Source organism: Haliaeetus albicilla, chromosome 3, assembly GCF_947461875.1.
Source record: "Haliaeetus albicilla chromosome 3, bHalAlb1.1, whole genome shotgun sequence".
NCBI classification, from domain to species: domain Eukaryota; kingdom Metazoa; phylum Chordata; class Aves; order Accipitriformes; family Accipitridae; genus Haliaeetus; species Haliaeetus albicilla.
The window spans coordinates 66,450,625-66,465,118 of NC_091485.1; the positions used below are offsets into that span (position 1 = coordinate 66,450,625).

Genomic DNA, 14,494 nt, shown 5'->3' on the forward strand with positions numbered 1-14,494 from the left:
ACGTGGCATTGAAGCTCCTGCTTTGTTTCAGTTCTAGCCTGGAATCGAGGAGGATACATTTCATTTTTTCTTAGTTTGTTGAGAAAAAAAAAAGGAAAATAAAGCTCGTTTTGCCCATATACTGGAGATTTGCTTTCGTTTTACTGTTTCACCAGTCTGCAGCCTGTTCTGTATTTTTGATGTCGTTTCTTCCAGCACTGAGAGGACTGCAAAGCTACTTTCCCCGCTTGCCTGCGGGATGCTCGTACCCTTCTCTCCCGTGCTGACTCGGAGACACCCGCGACCTTTCAGCACTTGCTCCTCGGGGAGGGGGGGGGATCTTTGTCGCGACCCGCGATTCCCATGAGCGAGCAAACTCGCGGAGCCCGGGAGAAACGGGACCGAAGGCACCTCTTGAGGTCAAAACCAGCAGAAGAGCAGCAGGGAAGGCTCCCGATCCTTCCCGCTCGCTTATGCTGAAGCCGATCCCGTTCTCCCGCGGCGTGTGCCGGTCCGAGCGAGCCCCCCCCCTCCGCGCCGGCTGCCCCCGCACCTGCGGAGCGCCACCGCCGCCCTCGCCGTTTTATTATTATTTTTTTTATTATTATTTTTGAATTTTCGTTTCGGCGCGGTGCGTGCGCTCCGCGGGGCTCCGCGGGGCAGGAGCGCGGGGGCGGCCGTTTGCGCGCGCTGCCCCCGGGGCTGCGGCGGCCGCCGGCGGCGGCGGCGGCGGCGGCGGCGGCGGGGGGGCGGTGACGTCACAGAGCCGCTCGCCAGCACAACGTTCCATTGAGGCGAGCGCGTGCTCGGGCGAGCACATGGGCAGCGGGGCCCGCGCCGCTCCGCGCCCCCTCCGCGCTGCCCGGCCCCTGCCACGGCCCCGGCCCCGGCCCCGGCCCCGGCCCCGGCGGACCCCTTCCCGGGGAGCGGGAGCGCGGTGAGTACCGGGGCTGCAGCAGCAGCAGCAAACGGCGGTGGGGTGAGGGGAGGTGGTTTGCATGTTTGGGGTGTTTTGGTTGGTTTTTCCTTTTTTTTTTTTTTTTTTTTTCCTTCCTCATCCCTTTGCTTTATGATTTGCGTCTCCCCGGTGGGGCTTGCAGGTCGCGGCGGAGTTTGCAGCTTGGGCGCGGGGGTTCGTGCGGATGGGGGGGGGCCGGGGATTGCATTTTATTTATTTATTTATTTTTTTATTTAAGAGCGCCGGCTCGACGGTGGGCTAAAAATAGTCACCGGCGAACCGAAATCCGTGCGGACGGGGAGGCGAAGGGCTGGGGATGCCCTTCCAGCGTCAATAAATGGCCGCGGCGAGGGCCGCCGGCGGCGGCGGGGGGGGGGGGGGGGGCGGCTTCGCTCCGAAATGACACGGCTCCCCCCTGCCCATCCCCCGGCCCGCCTCGGCGGCTCCTCCGGCCCCGGGGGGGCGGGGGAGAGGGGGAAACGGCTGCCCACCCCGCTCCTCCTTTTTTTTGTAGGCCTGGGGGAGGAAGACGCGGGGCCGGGAGGGGAGGTTTGGGGGGCCGGGGGCCGTGGGTTTGCGCCGCCCGCAGCGCGGAGGTTGCGCGGGTTTGCGGGGCGGGGGGGGGTTCATCCGCGGAGCCGAGCGGTCGGGGTCGGGCCGAGCAGTCGGGGTCGGGCCGAGGGCGGCCCGGGCTGCCCCCGCTGTGAGCTGGGGGGAACGGGCGGGGGGAGACTCTGTGGGGGCGCCGGGGGCCGTTTCTGCCAAGGGGGTTTTTTAGGCCGCTTTTCCCTGAAAAAAGGCTGTGGGTTTCTTTCAGGCGCGGCTGCAGTAGGCCGCGTTTTATTTTTATATGTGAATAATATCGCAATGTTTTCATTGACAGGGCGCTTTAGGACTTGGGTCTCCGTCTGTAAAACTCTTGGTTGCTGCGTCTTAAAATGCCGTGCGGAGAAATCCCAGCAGAACCAATAACTGTATCTGAGGGATGCTGGAGGCCTTCAGCGAGGTCTTTTTTAATCCCATTCGAGTTGACAAGTTTAGACATGTTCGCCTGTCCACGTATATGGTCAGACACCGTGAGTCGTGAACCTCACGCTAGTTCCTTTTTACTAGCACGTTGAAAAATACACTTTGAGCAAGTCATTGGTTTGGAACAAAAGGGCTTTTCCGGGGGTATATTAGAGTATGTTAGCCATTGCTAAACACAAAGAACACAAGGTGTTAGGTACACGTTGCGGCTCTGTGAAATGGGAGTATTTATTTCTTCATCGAACAGAAGTACAATCTCGCTAACGTCAGTTTGTGCCAACTGGTCCGGACTATCGTAAGACCACTTATAAATGTTGTTGTAAAATATGAGGATATTAAAAAAAACTAGCTCTGAAGTGTTGACATCACTGTAAGAAATAAGGATACAGGCTGATACTTAGTCGTGTCTCATAAACATCCCGTTTCCTGCCTACTGTGATTTTAAAATTATTTAATAAATATGTGTATTTTCCAAGCACGGGGACCAGTCGGATGCTCTTTTGTGCTAGGTGCTGCCTATCTCTGATAAATGCCAGTTCACACCCCAGGGAGTTTCAAGTGATCTTATATATACTTTGCACCTCTAACTTTTTTTTTCTCTTTCCTATCTCTCATAATATTAAGTCACGAGTCTGGCTTACAGCTAGCTTAGCGTTGTTACAATTCTGATGATCTGGCCGTGCCTTTGTGTATCTGAAGTGATGTTATGTTAAGGTAATTAGTTGTACAGGTGCAGTTTGTCAGCCAATGGGAATGCCTCTGTACCTGTTAGGAGTAAAATATACTGTACATCTATACGTCTCGCATCCCTGGGAGAGAGGCTGTGCCGGTCTGACTGCATGGGGACAGCGAGAGCAGTGCCAGCTCTCTGCCTCGGCAGGGCCCGAAGGATTTTACGTCGTTTGCATCTGCACCCTGATGTCCACGCAACATCAGAGCGATTCTGCAATAGCGAAAATAAGGAAGGGTTTAGGCCTGCCGCTGTTGAAAGGCCCATCTGTTGCAGAAACGAATCGTGTGTTTCAATTAGTTGGTAAAATGGAATATTGGCTCCCTGGGCGAACGTGCATGCTTGGAATATAACTTTGGTAGGAGCACACAGCCTTCAGAGATGATGGTGAGTTGTGTCTTCTGACAGCGCAGCGTGTTTGTGCAGCTCTGCAGTCTCGGTGTTATCTCTCTGTGCCCCTGCTGAACCAAAGCATAGATTTTGGTTTAATTAAGGACTTTATCTGCTAAAATTGGAGCTTATGCTTACTTCTGTGCAAGATTCGAACCGTATCTTCCTGTTTTTAATCAGAATGCTTTACAAAGACGTCTTATGCTTCCTGGCTGTATATATTTCTCTTAACTTTCATACGAGGAATTACTGGCAGGAGAAGCGACCCATCGTGCCGATGTTGTGGAGCAAGGCTAGGGAAAAATAATTGTATATCTGTATACTTTTAAGATACAGGTGCATCTTGTGTTCGTTTGTCACCTTTCACGGCTGAAGATGTTCGGTGGGTTATTACAGTATCGCTGTTTTTCTACAGGCCTCTTTCTTCAGGCTTTTTCTGTCATTATGCTGGTGCGGCTCTACTAGGAATTGCAAGGTAGGGCTTACAAGTATGATATCGTAATAAAAAACCATATTTCCCCCCCCCCCACTGCTCTGTGCAGACAATAGCGCTGGCAGGCCATGAGAAGGGGAAATGCTGTTTTTTGTGACCTGGGAGGTGTTTTCTGCTGCTTGCGGGAATGCTGGGGGTTTGTATTTTGCTCCCGGTACATGAATTTAGCAAAGGCTGATGTTAGGTACCTGTGGTGCAGTGCACTGTGGCTTGGAGCAGTGCACTGCAGCTGTATACCCATCGGTTAAGCAATGCAAGTGGGTCCGTCGGAGCCCCAGCGGAGCTTCTGTGCTGATCTTCTCGGTGCGTTACTGCTGGAGAGGCGAGGTGGTGGGCACGTTGCCCCGACCCCCCGCTGCTGGCCGAGGGGACGGCGGCGTGGTTTGAAGTCCTGCTTCGTGAGCCAAGAAGGGTGCAGAGCTGCAGACTGAACTAGTGGAGAGGAAGATGCGTACCTGGTCAGGAAGCTTTTGCCTGTTTGCAGCAAGGTGATACAGATCTTATTTTGAAGCACGGTGTGTTATTTTCTGTCTCCTCGCTGGCTGGTATCTTTAGTACTGAACATCTGCACGGTTCCTGGTGAGATTTATGAAGAGTGAGGAGGGAATAAAGACATAATCCGTCTCTTGGACGCATTAGCGCTGGGTATGGGGCATGTTTTCCCTCATCACAGCTGGATCTGTTCCTGAGCAGGTCCGTCTTCTTGTGTAGCAAAGTGCTTAGTGCCCTGGCAAGGAATACCGCTGTACGTCGGCACATGGTTTATTTATACCTGGAGATGCAGTGCCTGCTGTTTGCTTCCCTTGTTGGTACAGCTCAGCGGAGGACAGCGTTTTTTGGAGTTATCAGTGTTGTGATAAAGCAGCGTTCCTGAGTCTTTCCTCAGTTCTGTCTCTGGCAAATGCCAGAGGTTGTTTAGGACGGGGCTTGCTGGTGGTGCTTTTTTCCCCGTCACTCCAAGGGTGACAGATGAGAAGTGGTGAGATGGTTACCTGGTGCGTCAGCTCCGCTCAGCTGAGGACAGCAGTCTGCAGGGTGACACAAACACAGGGACGGGCATGTGGAGTGGTCTGGATGGTTTGCAAGCATCCAGATCTGTGTGATCTAAATGCCTTTTAATGCATCCCGGGGTGGTTTCATTCTTTACGTGAATTCAAGGTCCGAATGTGAATAACGATGTGGAGCTGTATCCTGCAAATCAGGGGCTGGTTGAGTATCACCCAGGGTTTCCAGGCAGCTTTGTCCCACCCACTCCGATGCCTGTGCTGTCACATCTTCACTGCTATTGATATCTTATATTTGTCCGCAGGTACTATGGTTGCATCCCCCATCGCCTCGAAGGGAAAATGATCCGTGAATTGCTGCCGGTACAGTACATCAAGCAGTAAAGGGCTCTCGAATGCAGCAGTGACAGGCAGAGCTAGAACCAGTGCCTGGCAGATAATTCAAGTTAGAAATTATGGCACAGGTCTGTGGTGGCAAGCGTGATTAGCCACTGGAACAAATTGCCAAGAGAAGGGGCAGATTCTCTCTCTGTCATTTCTGCCTTAAAACCTGAGTCGGAAAAATCAGTAGAAGTTTTGTATAAAAATTATTGGGTATGTTCCTGCAAATTAGCTCATTAGAAAGTCCCTTGATGGGAGAGGGGAGGTTTGACCATGCCCCCCTCCATGAGGGTGGGTTCTGTGGGCGTTGGGAGCCAACCTGCGCTGCTGGAGAGTGGGCTGAGCTGAGCTGAGCTGGGGCGTGCGGAGCATCCTGGTGAGAAATAGCAGCCCAAAGCCCCGTAAGGACTGTGCGTTTGCATGAGATATTTCGGAAGACAGCTTTGTCACCTCTTTTCCATGCCTCGGTCAGGAATACCCAATACCAAAATGTGTGTGCGGCCAAGAGCTGCAAGACTTTGAGAGCTTCCCGAGGGGAGAGGGTGATATCACCCGGGTTCTCACCTACAGGCTGGGGGCTTGTCCAGGCACGGGACCCAGCTCCTCTCCTGGGGGTAGGAGTGAATGGCAGAGAAGCCTAAAGGAAGCCCCCAAAGGTTCTCCCTGTTTTGGGGAGAGGAGGTCCCTACCGCAAGAGCAGTGCCTGGAGCTGTAGGCTGCTTCCTTAGGGGCAAGTGGAGAGCAGAGGTGGATGGGAGGGAAATAACATCCCGTCACGTAGTTTATTAAGCAGCTTGTGGAGGCCCTCAGCACAGTGCGGGTTGTGCTGGGAACCCCCAGGCTCTGAAGCAGGCCAGTGCAGGGATTTTAGGGTGGAAAACTCTGGTCCAGTCCTCCTCACCACCCACCATCATCTTCCCTCCATCTAGCTGGTACCTACAGTCCAGTCCGCTTCTCCCTGACTTTCTCTGAATGCCCTTTCTGTGCTGCCTGGCTTCCCTGGATAACTGCTGGTTGGACGCCTGGTCTGCACTTTAGCTTTACTGGTGGAGCTGAGCCGGTTACGGGTACGTCACGCCAGTAACGCCTTTGGTGTGGATGCAGCATCCTGGTTCCTTGCACTGGTAGAAGCCATCGCATTAGTACTGCTGCAAGCTCTTCTGCATCAGGGGATTTTTGCAAGGTAGCAAACCCTACAGGTTCAAAGTCATCCAGAAGCAGGTACGGGCCAGCCCCTCTGCTGCACGCTTTTGTACTGCTTGCCTTTGGTCTCAGGACATTTTGTGCCTTTCCTGAAATCCCAACAGCTGGATTTAAGAGATTCCTTGCCTCGCTTTTTTCCTCCGAGTCAGGAGAACTAAAAGTTTTGATCTTTTCATCAGTGCTGCAGGGCCAGCATCCTGTGAGGTCCTGTATAAATCTCAGCTGGGGTTGGGGAGCTATTGCCAGTAACTTAGAAAGGAGAAGAAAAATCCAACTTAGGAGTATTTTTTTTTTTAAAAAGCAACAACCTGTGACTCTTGGTTAATACTTTGTGTTTTGAGGCCTAGATTTGATCATATTGCAACCATCTCTTCTTGAAAATGTCAGCTGAGCAAAATCCCAGCTAAAATAAAATGCATTGCATTGCCTTGCGCAGTTCCCTGCCCCACGTAGGGAGTGAGCCCTGAACGCACAAGTGGAAGGGGCTTGCAGGCTGTGCAAGGAGTGAGTGGTGCAAGAGGCTAGGGCGTTACTGCTTGTGTAGGTTTAGGAAAGGTGGCTTTTCCTGGGCAGCCTTCAGCCAGGTGCTGTGTCCTTGTAGCTTGGTGTCGGATTGGGCATTGCTGTCCCCGGCAGTGGTGCAGCGCTGGCATACACATGATGTTCCGTGTGCTGGTTTACGTGGTGGAAACAGCAGCCGTGGGCTGATGCCTCAGCATGTGGGATGTGGAGGAATGGCCAAAGCCCAGGCTGTGCTTAAACCCTTTACGTTACATTTCCTCTGCATGGGAAGAGGTCTAGCATGGGTCTGTCTTTGCTAATATTAAAGTTTGATAACACCATTATTATTGTTGTTATTATTATTATTGCTATTGTCCTCATCATCATCATTATCACTATCATTATTATTATATTAGCTGTGTTGCAGATGTAAAGTTTATTATACATTAACGTAGTCATGCTATAGCAGTCTCTAGACGTTGTGTTCCAAAACCCTTTTATGCTTCAGCTGATGTTGTAAATAGGTAGTCACACCTATCAGTGCAATGACCTGTAATTTAGCACTTAGAGCAAAAAGCCGCCATACATCCTTTTGGAAAGATTTAGTAATGTTTCCAGCCCTATTTAAATAAAAATGGGTTGTTTATTTTTTTTCCTCCTTCATAAGAGTAGGAAAGTCTGAAATACACTTTCCCAGAAATGATCATGGGGGGGAGCAAAGGCCAAAAGCTTCGTGCTGCGTCACAGGCAATTGAGATGCTGCTCACGGGTTTTAGATGGTTGTGTTTGCTATGTGAATTGCTGGATCTTGATTTACAGGTATCTCACATCTGGCTTTGGTGCTTCTTGGTTTGCTTTTGGGGGTGGGGTGGGCAAAGCTTTACATTTTCCTTAAATGTTAAAAAGGCTGCTATTAGATTATATGAAAATACTAACAAAAAAGTACGTGTGTTTGATGTTACGGAGAAAAATAATCAGCCTTGTTTACGAGCTGGGAGGTTGGACTGGAGACCCCAGAGGGTTCTTCCCACTAGCACTTCTGTTTCTGTGGTAGCTGAGGAAAAATTCAAAAGCTGAGCTTCAAGTCTCCATTTGTGGAACAAGATGGAAGGAGGCCCTGGTTTCATGAATGCACAAGATGAGTAAATAAAGGCGATTGAGATGAGCAGGTTCAGAGGGGAAGGAAGATGCTGCTCTTTGCAGTCCAAGATGCTGAAGCAGTGAGAAGTTCATCTGGAAATGTTTTCCTTATCTTGGGTAGTTAGTATTAAGACCCACCAGTCCTGCTTGTTGCAAGTGGCTTGGAGAGATGATGGGGTTCCCAGGGCTTGGCTGTGGGTAGGATTTGGGGGCTCTGCCTTTGGCAGGCCATTTCTTCTCCTCCCCCTTCCACTCTTCTGCTTGCCTCTTTCATCTGTGAACATGTCAGAGAAGCTGCTGCCTTTCGTACAGTTGCTCACAGTGTAGGATGGTAGAGCCCTGATGTCAGGCGGACCCTCAGAGCGTCAGAGAAATGGTTGAGGTTCTGTACTTCTGCTTGACATGGTCGGAAATGGCAATGGGGACTTCCGTAGGCTGCCGTCTTTGAGGGGGAGGTCTGGTGGCTGCAACCAACACAACTAGACAGGAAAAAAGCTTTTGAAAACTTTGCACCAAGTAGCTCTATGTTGCAAGTGCAAGTGTTGAAGGTCTCGAAATAAGACTTTCCTTAGCTCCTAGCTAAGTGAGTGAGTACTGGCTTTTCATCTTCCATAGCACCGTCGATGGCCGTTCTTCATATGGAGGAGGAGAAGGGGAAGGGAGGTTTGCGGTAATTTTAGAATTTTAATTTTAAAGATAAGTGTATCAAGTACAATTTACAGGTTACTGGGTGGTAACTTGGGTATAACTATCTTTGAGACAGGTTGTAGCCTGTTCGGAACTCAAGATGTCCATTAGCATCAGGCATAACATTATATGGCCTGGTGGTAATCCCTGTACACCACTCGTGGTACCTGGTGTCCCTGTCTTCCTTGTAAATCTTGATCGTGTAAGAGACTTTTAGCAAAGACCTTATTTTGCAGGATGTTTTTAGTAACTTCAGTGAGTATTTTTCTTGGGTACTTTTGTGAGACAAATTACAACAGTAACAGGATTTCAGTTCTGTACATCCGTCTGTTAATTAACTGCTAACGCTGCCTCATGGAACAAGGTGGTATGGGAGGGATTAAACAGCCTGCAGTCACTTGTGCTGATCCACCATGACTGGACGAGCTTTCAGTTGGTCTTGCTGATGCATTTCACCTCCTTCTAATAATATTAGGAGGGCTAATATTCATAGTGACAAACACCTGTATCTTGGTGTGCTTAGAAAATCTGGATGCTGAGCAGGTAAAAATGCTGTTGCCTCCACTGTGGCAGCAGAAGGACAGCTGAAGCTCATGAAGCTATGAGATACTGTCAGGGTTGGGGCTGGTGTGTGGGATCCTGGGAGCCATGCTTTCTAGAAAGTCTTGAAGTCTGGGCTAAATCTGTTTAAGGCCTCCCTGAGGCTTGACAAAAGCCTGTAGACCCATCAAATAACTGCTTATAACATTAATATTGCATTTGAAGATATTAAGGGATTTCGATGCCCTTTAGAAGTTGGCAAGCGTTAAGGCTGAGCTCGTGCAGCTGCGGTTTCGCTGGAGGCTTGGCTGGCAGAGCGGCTCTGCCCGGAGAGGCTCCCGACCGCCTTCCACGGTGGCAGGCCACGGTGGCTCCAGAAGAAGGAGCTTGAAGTCACGTCTGAGCCCTTTGGGGTGACTGGTACCACAGGAGAAGCGATGAGATTGCCTCCTCCCACCAATCTTCACGCTTGGAGCCCCAGGTGGCCTTGCAGTAGGTGACCCGGCCAGGCTCAGGTGACCACAGCGTGAAGATGATCCATAGCTCTGTTTAAGCTTTTTGCACCCAGCTGCTGCCAGGGAGCCGAGTTCTTGGACGTTGTGGGCTCCCTGGTGAGGAACAGCTCTCTGAGCTCCAGCAGTGCAGAAGAGCATGAGGAAGGGGTTGAAGAGTCTGCCTCTGCCATGCTCTGCTGGCTGATGATACCTGTCCACAGCTGGTCAGTTGAGTTGGTGGGTTAGGAGCTCTGTTGGATTTCTTCTGGTGATAAGCTCTTCTCTAGCTCTTCTTCTGGTGTTTCTGTCATCTTTGGCTGATTAGGAGGTGCAGCCCCATCTTCCTGGAGAGAGTCCTGGTCTTGGTCTGCCATTGCATCTTGGCTTGACCACAGCAATGACCTACGTGTGTAGGGAGCCTGCAAGCGAAGGAAACTCCAACCAGTCCAGAAAGCTGCAGCCCATCTCCGCCGTTGCATGGGCAGCTTGCGATGTCTTTCTGTGCTGGCTTCTGTCGGAAATACAAAGTTTTGAGGTCTTTTGTTCTCTCGTTAGGGTGCGCCCTGTATTGCCTCAGGTAGCAGAAAGACTGCTTAAAGCTTTGTGCCAAAGACTTTAGGAGCTTTCTGCAGGGGAATGAAGCTCTGCTCTCTAAGGGTCCAGTTTCACGTGGACCGGGCAACCACAGGAGATAAGGACCACCACAAACCTCATCGTATTCTGCTCCAAGTGCATGCAAGGTACGTTCAACTGAAGGTCCTTTTTCTAAATACATAGCAACATTTTGTGTAATGTTTAAAGACAGTTAAGGAACACACAAAGAAAACAAGACCCTCCACGGCTGGGTTGGAGGAAAGAGGAGAAACAACATGTATCAGATGTTAGTTCATCGCTTAATACAGTACCCAAAAGGTAGTCCGGTGATGACTGCGCTGTTTAAACTGAGTGTTGAGGAAAATACATTTGACTGTAATTCCAGTTACCTGCAGTGATTTGAGCCTTTTCAGAATACAGAAAAAGTTAGGAAATAGCAGGATTGAGGTATGTGCCCAGACATCCTTAACTCTGCCCTCTGTTTCCTCTCTTCACCCCGTTCAAACTAGGGTTAATTACCAGGAATTTTCTGCAGGCACTAGACTGGTTTGTAACACCCTGTCATATTAACAGGTCAAAGCAAGCTATTTTATCTAGCAGATGTGTTAAATGTTAAATTATTGGGTTTTTTTAAATTACATTGCCTCCTTTATCACCCTGTGGTTGGGCTCATAGATTCCAAGTTAATTCATGTAAAACTCTTGGTCCCCATCTGTTTTGTATGTCCCAAAACATGATATTTAAACAAACCAGCAGTCAGCAGAGGAACTGTGAAGTCAAGATCATGATGGACATTGTGGCCACGTTAGTTAGGGGTTGTTCTCTGCATGGTTTGATGGATGTGGTGGTTCTGATGTGGGTTACTACTTACTACTGTTTTTTTCTGTGATGGGGGATCTTAAACCACCATTAGTGGTTTAAGTGGGATTTCGGAGAACAGGGAATGGGTGGGTCTCCGCTTGTGCTCTGTTGTGGTTGACCCCTTCCCGGCTTCCTGTCTAAAGCAAGATTGTTAGCTGTGCCCATCCAGGATTGCCATGGATGGTGGGATGATGGTATTTCCTTTGGAATGTCTTTTGCTCCACTCTGGTCAGCCTGCCTTATTTGTTTGTACTTTCTATCTATATCTTGGTTTTACCCTGGGTCATTGGGTCTCTGGGCCAGAGACTGGCCTTTCTATCCTGTTTTTATGTAATGTCCAGCACAGACATATTTGGTATCTCAAGCTCCTGGTGGTGCTATATGTAATGCCAATAACTAATAGCACTGATATTCTTCCTGGGGATCTGTGGCTATCTGTGCACATGATGGAGACGTGATGGCCATAAATGTGCTGCTGTAGCGTGAATTTTCTTACATGGCTTCTGTGTTGTTTTTAGCTCTGAATAGCAGTAAATGTGGGAGCCAGCTCGGTACAAGAAATGTACAGAAGCATCCCTGTGCAGGTGAAAACTGTGCTGACCTGTCAGAGCCAGTGGCCAGGGGTGAAGTCTTTGCTTTTATTCAGGGCAATGTGGATAAAAGCATGGCCCAGTTTTTCTACTTGTGTGTGTGTATATATATATCTATCTATGTCCAAGTAACTTTTATATGTAATTTTATATATATACAAACATATGTGTGAAGGCATCATTGCCTGTTTAGCTCTAACTTTGCTTCCTCCTCCCAGTTTCCCTCCACTTCTCTTTTTCTGTTCCACTTCATGTTTGAGTTTTATGCCTGTGGTGTTTTTCATAGGCATATTTCCCTTTTTTTCTTACCTTCTTTCCCCTTTCTTTCCTATTCTGGCTTTTCATTCTTTACCTTCTTGTCCACCTGTTTCTGCTCAAGTTGATTTATAATTTCTCTTCTGTGTGGCTCCTCCTTTCTCTCGCTGGGGCAGGTTGGCCAAGCACCCTGTTAGCGTCTCTGCACACCCCGAGAGTTCAGGGCCTGAGGAGCGGCCGCAGCTGTGCCCCTTATTTCTTGAAAAAACAGGAATAAGGGAGTCGGAGCTGCTCTCGTTTCCCTTCTGTCGAAATGAGTCTCGACCTGACAGTTTTGGCTTCCCTTGCCTTGTCTGGATTGCAGCTGGCGTGGCCGAGTAGGCGTTTCTCAGATCTGATGGCTAAGAGTAAAATTGGGGTTAATGGCCATAGTGCTCCTGCCCTGTACCCCAGGCTTGGTGATGGTCCTTCCTTGGCGGCTGCAGTCTGCACTCGAAGCGCAGGCTCTGCATTCCTGCTGTTACCTCTCTTAGCTTTCCGCTGCTAATTTTAGTAGCCTTCTGGCTTGCTGCAAGCCCAGGGCTTTTCCAGCTGGTTTCAACCCTGTTTCTGCCCTCCGGAGGGATGTGGCCCCAGTCTGTGGTGGTCCTGCGAGGGCTGCCAGGTCCGGATGGCAGAGGGCTTTTGGGCGCGTGAGCAGCTGAGCCGGTGGGTTTGTGCACGCGTTGGTGATGGCTCGACATGAGCAATCCCCATCCCCGTAGGAAAATGCTGCCCCGGGGAGATTGGGCAGGCAGCTTTGGGAGCAGGGGGGATTTTAAATGGAGTTGGGGGCATGTCCAGCACAGCACTTCCCACTTCTGTGCAGGCAGGGAGCCCTGCGAAGCGCAGTGCCTTTTAGTGGTTGACTCGTAGATGATAAAGCCGAGTGTTTGGACTGCTTCCGATTAGAGAAACGGAGGGATCTGAAATCAGGAAGCGCTTTGGTGTTGGCGATCTAAAGAACACGCTCGATATCACTTGACAGCAGACATTTTATTCTTGGCTGCATCAGCCTTGCAGCAAGCGAGTTGGTTGGGTGGCTTTGCTTGCACAGCTGGTTTTTTTTCCCGAAAAAAAATCCCAGGACTCAGCACTGCATTTCCCGTGCTGGAAAGCTGATGCTTCCCAGCCCGGGTTTGCGGCATTGGTTTCTTCGACGGGTGGCAATTCCTGAACGTGCCCAGCCCACGCTCCACCGAGGTCAGGCCGGGTGAGCTCTGTTGAGCACGGCTTTAGGCAAGCGGATCTGTGGAGGGGGCTTTCCTTCAGGTAGATGGAAAGATTTTTTTGTTGTTGTTGTTGTTCTTGGGAAGATGTAACCTGAGCAGAAAATTTTAAGGGATATCATCAAGGTGAATAAACAGAAACCGAACTCCAGACCTTCTCCTTCATGTCACTGATGATAATATGTGAGGCTTCTTAAATGAAATGTGAACACTCAGTGTCATGTTTCATTCAGGATGACTTCATTTGTTTTTTCCTTCCTTTTTTCCCTCCCTCTGCAATGCAGTCTGCTTTCACAAGTGGTGCCAGTGTCCTGGGCCATCCACCCCGTCCCATCAGCCCCCCTTGGACAAGAGGCTATTTCAGGCCATGCTCATAACTTGATCTTGCTGATGACCCTTGCACTCAGGGATCACTTAGCGCCAATTGTTAGGGTGTTTTGCTATTTTCAAGTCACTCGGGCCCGATCCTATTTCCCTTGCACGCCCAAATGGGATTTTTTCGCCCTGGTGTAGTTTGGCTCGGCAGTGGGCTGTTTGTCTGCTCACAAGTTTGGTGCTGTCAGTCCGCCGCACGCAGCGATAGCACCTGAACTTCTGTGGTAGCTGCAGCCTTCGGGATGGGACCCCGAATGACACTGTTTGACTTGGGGGGGATGCAGAGGACCTTGCCTTGGAAACAATAAGGAGCAAGTCGTGCCTGAGGTAGCCTGGCAGACAGCTGGGAAAAATTGTTTTTAAAAGTCATCTGCTGATGGCAGAGTTGTCACCATGCAGGTGGTGCCAGGTTTGATGGTGAGGCTTGCGATGCTGCTGGTCCCACATTTTTGGGCTCAAGTATGGTAGACTTGCTATATTGGGGCAGATGTTTGTGTTTTTTCTTAGCCAGCATCCTGTCTTTGGCCCTGATCAAAGGCAGACATTTCAGAAAAAAAAAAAAGAAGTCGGTGAAAGTGAAATAGATGGCTAAAAAGTAGCCAGATCATATGAGCAGTTTTCTACCAAAACATTTCAGGCTCAGGTTGGCTTGTGCCCAAGTCATGCCTGCCTTCTGGAGGGCTTGGTGATGAGTTGTAGGTGGCAGATTTCAGCTAGCTTACAGCATCTAAACAAATCTTTTTTCTTTCTCCCCCCCCAGTATCTAAGTGTGTGGCCTTTGCTACTTGAGTGCCGCTTTTAAGCAGCTAAAAGTTTTTCTAAGTGAAATATGTTTCTACGCTGCAGTTGAGAGATAAATATAGCTGGTGAATTGAAAGAAGGCCATAGTATGTGTTATGTTGCCTTACCCAGTATTTTTTTTTTCTTTTTGTGGTGATTCTGTGCTAACTCAAAATGGAAAACCTCCTGAAAGATGTTATTTTTCCCACTGAAAGAAATTACATGCCAGAATGCCATTCACT

The 14,494-nt window shown here is 49.7% G+C and overlaps 1 long non-coding RNA gene across 4 annotated transcripts in view; it reads left to right on the forward strand.

The window, feature by feature from the left end:
• The first annotated feature begins 854 nt into the window (after positions 1 to 854).
• LOC138684831 (uncharacterized) overlaps positions 855 to 14,494 on the forward strand; it is a 144,105-nt gene continuing 130,465 nt past the window's right edge. For all 4 annotated transcript variants that reach the window (XR_011324140.1, XR_011324139.1, XR_011324136.1 and 1 more), the window contains exon 1: positions 855 to 916. This is a non-coding gene — a long non-coding RNA (uncharacterized lncRNA). The remainder of the gene's footprint in view (positions 917 to 14,494) is intronic.